General features: G+C 34.0%; 1 long non-coding RNA gene and 1 pseudogene across 1 annotated transcript; both read right to left on the minus strand.

Annotated features, from left to right (window-relative positions):
- Positions 1–554: 554 nt before the first annotated feature.
- LOC143242951 (uncharacterized) lies at positions 555–1,844 on the minus strand. Its single transcript, XR_013023486.1, has 2 exons — positions 1,690–1,844; positions 555–1,261 (listed from the first exon to the last, which is right to left on the minus strand). It is a non-coding gene; the product is annotated as an uncharacterized LOC143242951 (long non-coding RNA).
- A 148-nt stretch (positions 1,845–1,992) lies between these two features.
- LOC143242941 (branched-chain-amino-acid aminotransferase-like) lies at positions 1,993–5,752 on the minus strand (annotated as a pseudogene).
- Between the last annotated feature and the right edge of the window lie 2,289 nt (positions 5,753–8,041).

The following is an 8,041-nucleotide window of genomic DNA, read 5'->3' on the forward strand; positions in this document are numbered from 1 at the left end:
TAGAGCTAACAGAATTTTCAGTAGCATCTACAGAAATACTGAATAGAAGACAAGGGATTTTACTGTTGTTTCACTGTACAGATCACTTATCAGACTTCATTTAAAGTGCTTTAGTTTTTGTTTCCCTTCCTCAAAGACATTGCATTGTTGAAAGAAGTTTAGAGAAGAGGCAGTAGGATGATGCCAGAGGTTGTGGAACTGTTCTATGACTCCTCAGTCTCTAAAGTTGTTTTCTTGGGAGAGAGATGGGTCAGAGGTGAAAATTTGATACGTTTAAGATTAAGGGTGCAGATCCAAACTGTTTAGCAGTGAAAACAAGACAAGGGGGCATAGGTTGAAATTGTGGCAGAGTAGGAGTCATCTGCAATTTTGACAGTTACTTTTCAAACAGGGTGGTTGATTTTTGGAATGAGTTGCCTTCAAACAGTGGAAGAGGTAGAAACCTTCAGAGTTCAAGAAAAGGTTGGATGAATACACAAGCAGTAAGGGTGGTGATAATTTGTAGGTGCAAGGGACATCCTTGGCAGGCTATGCTAACAAGTTTCTTTTGTCCCTTTAAGATTTTACTTTAAAGTAAAAGACTTTTGCTTGAATACATCCAATATTTTGAAAGGAAGCTTGCCAAATTTGTTTTTCAAAAGAACTGATAAAAGAAATGGAACTTTATCAGTATTCATGAGATAACAAACTTTAACTGTTTACTATTATGATGTACATGTTAATTTTACAGCTTCTAATGGTGGATTGCAACAGACAAAAGAGAAACCTAGATTTTTAGAAGGCTACAAATAAAATCAACTAGGAGTTGTGTAAAGAAAGTGCCTTCTCTGTCTGAAAGAATTGCAAAAAAACAACTGATTTTACAATTCATTTAAAATTTTTAAAAAAGATATACCCACTTAAAGGATGGGGAAAAAGATGTACTTGATTTAACAAGCATGCATTACTAGTTTTCTGTGTACATGTTTCTCATTGGAAGTCTAGTTGGATTAATAATTAAGAGAGCCTTGAACATTTACTTTATGATGGTGGCAATTACTGGCCAGTTCTACTCTAGTAAATATTCAAGGAATATTCTGGAAGTTTAAATGCAAGTGTAACAAAACTTGGAGCTAAAACTAGCTATTCTTTTCTCTTCTATACAGGTATCACAGCATAAAGAGAGAGATGCACATAGCTAAACCCTTTCTTCCACAGACTCCAACTGAATCCCAGGAACATCTTCAATCTCCTCTACCCATTTATGTGGAATCCTACCATACTGATTGGCAAATAAAAGAATAGTGTTTGTTATCCAAATTTATATTACACAACTTTATAAAATACTATTACTACATTAAATCTAATATGTAACTGCTACATTAAAAGATTTCTTCATTAAGAGTAAGCAATATAAACATTGATGTGAATTTGGAATTTATATTTCAAGAGACAAGCAGTTTTGTCAAAGTAAGCTAACTAATGAAACTAAATATATTGTACTCTTAAACATTAGAAAGACAACAGCAGAAAAATAAGATGTGAACAGACATAACTATTTGAAATTACAACTGGGAAGCTATTGGAGGTTGCAGTAACCATTTAATAAAATACTAACATGTAAAACAGTATGCTTACCTGGCTAACTACAACTAATTAAATTACAAACCTAGATGCGAAACCTTGACTAAGTTCAACTGCTATAAATACCTGAATATCACTTAGTGTTTTGAGAAACCTCAGGTTCAATGGTTGAACATGTTCCATGGTAGGGATGTTATAATCATGTCCCATGTAATGGATACGGCTCACTGGGCACACTACACATGCTGTACCACTTCCAAAATCTCCAGTAGCTATACAAAGACATTAATTCACATACATCAGATTCCCTTATAAACTGAACTTTCTCATTGTGTGAGTGTTTTGTAAGACAGGAGTAATATGTTCAAGCAACAAAGTTTTACTTATATTAAATGTTACACATTGCATGGTACAGTATATTAAAATAATTTAAAAAGGTTTAATGAATAGTAAGTTGCAAAAATAATTGAATCCTAATCCCTTTACAACCATTGGACATCTTGCTTACCAAAGACACTTTTGGTAGATAAATTAGAGACATATCCACTCACCAGAACTGTATATATTACCAACACATCAAAAAGCTCCTGAATGAATTCAAACTATATTCAGAACATTAAACTACTGGAAGACAGTTACAGGATGAGTCACACTATTCATGTATATCTCCCAAAGAGCCAAATATAAAACTTTCCACATAGCATATACAAATAAAATGACCATGTAAAATAACATATATAAAAATTTCAGACAACAGTAATAGCAAGTACAATTTGAAAAAACACAGTTCATGTTATATTAGTATATTACAATACTTCATGAAGACACTTAAAGATCATACCAGAATTTGTTTTCATTTGATGTATCACAGATAAATGCACTCTTTTATTGTATACTACAGATTATTTGTACCAAGATTTACTTTATCTAGCTAAAAACCAAAATGAGAATATTTAATTATTAAGAGTTAGGAATTAAAACTTTATAGTGGTCCCAAAATTTTTGCTTGGAAGGAATCTAACAGACACCAATTTGATATTGGAACTGCAGATAGCCTGATGTGGCTTTGCTATAAGAAAAACAAAGAAATGTAGTAAAATTAAAAAATAGTGTTCATTTGTTTTTACCCGGTTTTCCTTTAGAGCATGTAGTACTTCTTTCATAGTTATCAGTCTTTCAGATACCTTGAACTCATTCTGTAAAGGAGAAACAAGTTTTTAGTATGTGAAACAGGCATTTTGGAAAAAAGGAATAAAACTAACTTTTGTTCAAAACATACATTTTAAAAAAAAAAAAATTCTAGCATCTTTAGATTATTCTGTTTGTTGAGTAATTTTGTAAGTAAATAACTGAAAGATTTTCCTATTTAATAGGTCTGATTTCTTCGGATGTTGCTAAACGATCATTTCTAAATTAGGTAAATATGTTTAAAAGAAAAAGGTCTCACCCATGTTTTGGCTAAATCTAACAAACTCTGTCTTGTCACACCAGGAAGAATTAATCCATTCAGAGGGGGTGTTATTAACTCTTTCTCTATGAGGGTCAACAAAAAAATATAATTGTATGTCTATGGCTTTATAGCTACAAGTTTTTGTTGTTTTTTAATGAACTTATTCTTAACCAAGATTTAATTGTAATACTTTTCTAAATCATGGTTTTATACTGAACTAATAGTTTATTGTTACTGTGTTTAATACTCATATTTAACTGATAAATACATCAAATCATGATATAAATACAGATAACTGGATATATTGACATCCTGTACAAGGTTCAGACTAACCTCCTTTCTCATTTATTAACAGTACAAATATGTTCATCGTTCCCACTTCTGTTAACTGATGATCTTCTCCAAATATCCACAACACTTGCTGTAAATTCATTTTTTCAGCATGTCTTTGGATGTAAATTGTTGGGCTATAATTTCTAACAAAAATAATGAAAGGAATTTATTACAGTAAATTAGATTTTCATAAACTACAAAATACAAAAATTGCATTAAGCCTTAATTATTAAAGTAGAATAGGATTAAAATAAGATTTAAATATACATATTGAATTCAGCCACATTTACCTATATACAAAATGTTACATATAAAACTTCTTAAATATAGATGTGAAACAAATTTTAGGATACTGTTAAAAGTAGAAAATATGTTTCAGGTATAAACTGTGGTTGCTAAAATAAGACAAACATATGTTTTGTCTCCCTTTTAAGCTACTGTTGTTAGAATAGAGTAAATTACAAACCTTTTAGGTATAAACTGATAATAGTATGAATTTAGTAAAGTTTTAGTTTTTCAAACACAATACAATATTCAATCTCAATTAAAAAACAAATTTATAATAGTTGATTTTTAGAGATACAAGACTTCAGACAATAATGATTTGCAGTACTACATGAAGAACAAATGCTATGAAAAAAAAGAAATGGTAATATAGAAAAAAAACATTTATCACAATTGAAAGTTAATATACTGCTTACGATCCCATCTTCTTGTCTCCAACCCCTCCAGGCCATGCTCGTACATATTTAGGGTCTGCCAGCAAGGAAACAGGTTTCACTCCTGTGCTGAAATATGGACCAACTGGGCCTGTTATAACAAACAGAAGAGCTCTGTTTGCTGCAGCTACACCAAGAGAAGGCTAAAATAAGCAAAACAAGTGTGCAAGGTTAAAATGTACATTATAATCAGTAAAGGAAATTTGAAATGTCTCAGATTTGAAAAAGCACCATTTTACTCAAGTTCATCAGATATCTTTAATTCTCATAATTTTTCAAATATAAATTTTACCAGAAGAGTAATGTTTGAATTCCTTATTGAAAACCAATTAAATAATTAAAAACACTTAAGTCTTGTGTATATAATATAATGTAATGTAAAACAAACATTAAAGAAAAACATCTTACCTCTATACCAATAAATGTAGGACGTATATAGAGTGAAGAAGAAGAACTATATAGGTACCCATTCCTGGTCCAAACTAATCAATTTTTTTATACATGTAATAAGTTCTTTACCATCAAAATCCTAGAGAGAAATAATATATGTAATTTACAAGTATATACATACACTGAATACAGTACAAAATTTGGATTTTTAATTACATTCCAACAACTTAATGGTAGGGTAGCAAGTTTGTAAAAATACATCATTGGATCATCATGTTATCCAATACTAATAAATGCAATGTTTCAAGTATTGGAAATAACCATTTATTCTTGATGCATCTATGAGTAATTCTTTAAAAAAACACTTATAAAAACAGTCACATCTTTAAACTAAAAAAACGTTTAATGAATGTTATCTTACACCAGGGGTTCCCAACCTTTTGGCACTCATGACCCCTTACCTAAAAGTTTGAAACCCATGTGACCCCCTACTTAGGGCTTACTATCAGCAGCTTAATTTTTTTTATTTTCTGTGAAGGAGAGGGAAAGAAACATCTGAAAAAATATTTAAAAATTCTGTAATTATTTATTAGCAAATTAAATCACATTGGTCCAACCTGAATTCACAGAAAGAACATATATTTCTTAAAATAATATTAACATAGGTTTGAACAGCTATCCAACCCAGCTAGTGAGATGCCTGATGTTGCATTTCAGCAGCAAGCTTTGAAATTCGTGGTCGAGCATTTGTTAGAGCCAGTCTCATGTCATCTCCAACATCCAATCTGTTCCTATTCTTTGTTTTTATATTGACAAGAGTGGAAAATCCTGCCTCACACAAGTAGGTAGAAGCAAATGGAACAAGGACACATAAAGCTATCATGCTGACTTTGGAGTATGACTGATACATAGCACACCAGAACTGAGTCACGGATTTCACCTTGAAGAGATCACGAGCTGAAGAGTCATTCCTTAGATCCAGAAATTCATCTTGGATATCATCTGGGATGCTGGATACATCAAGTTCAGCACAAAATGGGTTCCTTACCAGGGCCTCCTGTTCCTGTGATAGCTCAGGGAAGTAATGCTCGACTTCCTTTTCTAGAGACTGAAGATGTTTGGTAATCTCATCCTTGAGGAACTGATCCAGTTGGATCTGAGACTCATCCGTCACTCCACAAAGTTTTTCAAACATAGCAATGTTTCCAAAATTGGTTTTCCGACGCCAGTTCTGCAGTTTGGAAACAAAGGCCCGAAGACTATCTTGAAAAAAGGAGAACATGTGTTTCCCTTCCTTGAAGCTTCAAATTGAGCTTGTTCAGCTGGTCAAAAAATGTCAGCTAGGTACGCAACCCTTTTATTCCATGCTTCATCTTCAAAGTGAGCTACAAGATCTTTCCTTTCTTGAGTCTTCAGGAATAGCTTTATTTCATCTTTCATTTCATAGACACGATTAATAACGTTTCCTTTCGACAACCAACGTACTGTTGTGTAGAAAATAAGGACTTTGTGGTCAGCATTCATGTCTTTGCATAGTTCTTTGAATAGGCGAGTGTTGAGTGCTTGAGTCTTCACATAATTTACAATTTTGATTACAGATTCGAGCACTTCCTGCAGAGAGGCAGGGAGACTCTTACTGGCGAGAGCATATCAGTGAATCATGCAGTGGATGCCCTTTGCTTGAGGTGCTAGCTTCTTCACTCTCGACTGGAATCCTGATTTCGACCCCAGCATAGCCGGTGCCCCATCCGTACAAACCCCACACACGTTTTCCCATTGAAGATCTTCATCTTGAAAAAAAGTTGAAACTTTTTCCATGACATCATCAGCTTTTGTTGTGGTTTCAAGTGCACTGCAGAATAAGAATTCGTCTTTGATGTCACCTGAATTAATGTATCTCACGAAGACAAGCAACTGAGAACATGAACTTACATCTGTTAACTCGTCAAGCTGAAAGGAGAACAAAGGGGAACCCTTGATTTCAGTCAAAGCCTGTTCCTTCACATCCATAGACATTTTAGAAATGAGCCTCTGTATAGTATTATTTGACAGGAATACTTGCTGCATCTTCTTTGCACTGGCTTCTCCAAGAATAAGATTTACTGCTTTCATCATGCAGGGTTTAAGAAGTGTTTCTCCAATCGTGTGAGGCTTTTTTTGTTTAGCAATTTCGAATGCAATCTCATATGAAGCTTCCACTACGGCTGCACTCTGCTGCTGAAACGACCCACTTCTATCGATTCTTTGGCTTTTAAGACACCGTTCATGCCGTTTGAAGAAATCCAAACCCTTCTTTGCGTGTTCTGGATGTTTCAAAACACACTGTGGTTTCTCGATGCCGTGGTTGGCGAGCACAGTGGTGAAGCCAATGTTGAGGTAGCATTCTGAGTATCTGCGCCGTTTAGCCATGGGCATAACTCACCTCTACTGCTTACTTATCTCCTTGTTAAAATAAAATAAAAATGTTGAATAATGAATGCTTTGGCAACTGTAGATCTTACACTGACTACTCGTGGGGGGTGCAGGTAGAGTAATGATGGGATAAGTATTGAGAGGGAAGGGAGCGTGGCCAGTCGTGCGATTCGTCATCCACCAATCAGCAACGGACATGTGACTCACGTGTCGACAGCGAGCACACATACACTTAATCACAGCTAAACAGACACACAAGCATGCGTACATGCGCGTGCACTCACATACTCGCTACTCACTAGTACACACATACAGTTGCAGACACATTCACATTCACACAGGCACGCATACATACACCCATAATATCACCTAATGACATTGAACTAACGTAGCACACGTTTTGCTTTGCACCGAAACAAAAAAATGTAAGAGCATGAAAATGTAATTGATGAAATAAAATTAATGTTATCCCAAGCTACTTCTAACAAGGCTACGCGACTCCCCTACCAAGGCTTCGCGATCCCCTGGGGGGTCGCGACCCGCCGGTTGGGAACCCCTGTCTTACACTAAGAACTTAAACCGTAATACGAGAGTTCTTTAAAATCAGAAGAAAAAAGCATTTGTTAAAATATTCAAAACTTAGTATGTCTTTGAAAATGCTGATCCTTAACAAGTTATATAAATGATGCAGGGTGATTACTGAATATTAACAAAATGCCTAAAACATACTTCCATACTAATACTGATTTACAATGGATCATAGATACTGTGACAGTCATTTCTGTTATTATGTGGATAATGTTATAATTCTCTAATGGGGTGAAAACAGGCATCATGAGTAAACAAACTCAAGAGATGGTACAATTAAAAAGAGAAAAAGGTATATAAATATACAAAAATAATTAACTACAAATAAAGGAACATTACAACCTCTTTTAAGGAATTAATGTATCTGTAGTTAAGATGTACATTCTTATAGTCCAACTTAAAATACAATTCTTGTAATGTAACCTAATTTCAAACCTTACACATCCATGTTCTTTCCCCATAATCACCTTAACCCCAATTAGTTTAGGATTAACTAGTATTTTTAAAACTTGTGACTGACCCAGTCAACCACATAGGATGAGCATGTTCTGTGATGGGAATTCAAAACTTAATATCCTAACCATCT

This window comes from Tachypleus tridentatus, unplaced genomic scaffold (assembly GCF_004210375.1).
Source record: "Tachypleus tridentatus isolate NWPU-2018 unplaced genomic scaffold, ASM421037v1 Hic_cluster_2, whole genome shotgun sequence".
Taxonomy (NCBI): Eukaryota; Metazoa; Arthropoda; class Merostomata; order Xiphosura; family Limulidae; genus Tachypleus; species Tachypleus tridentatus.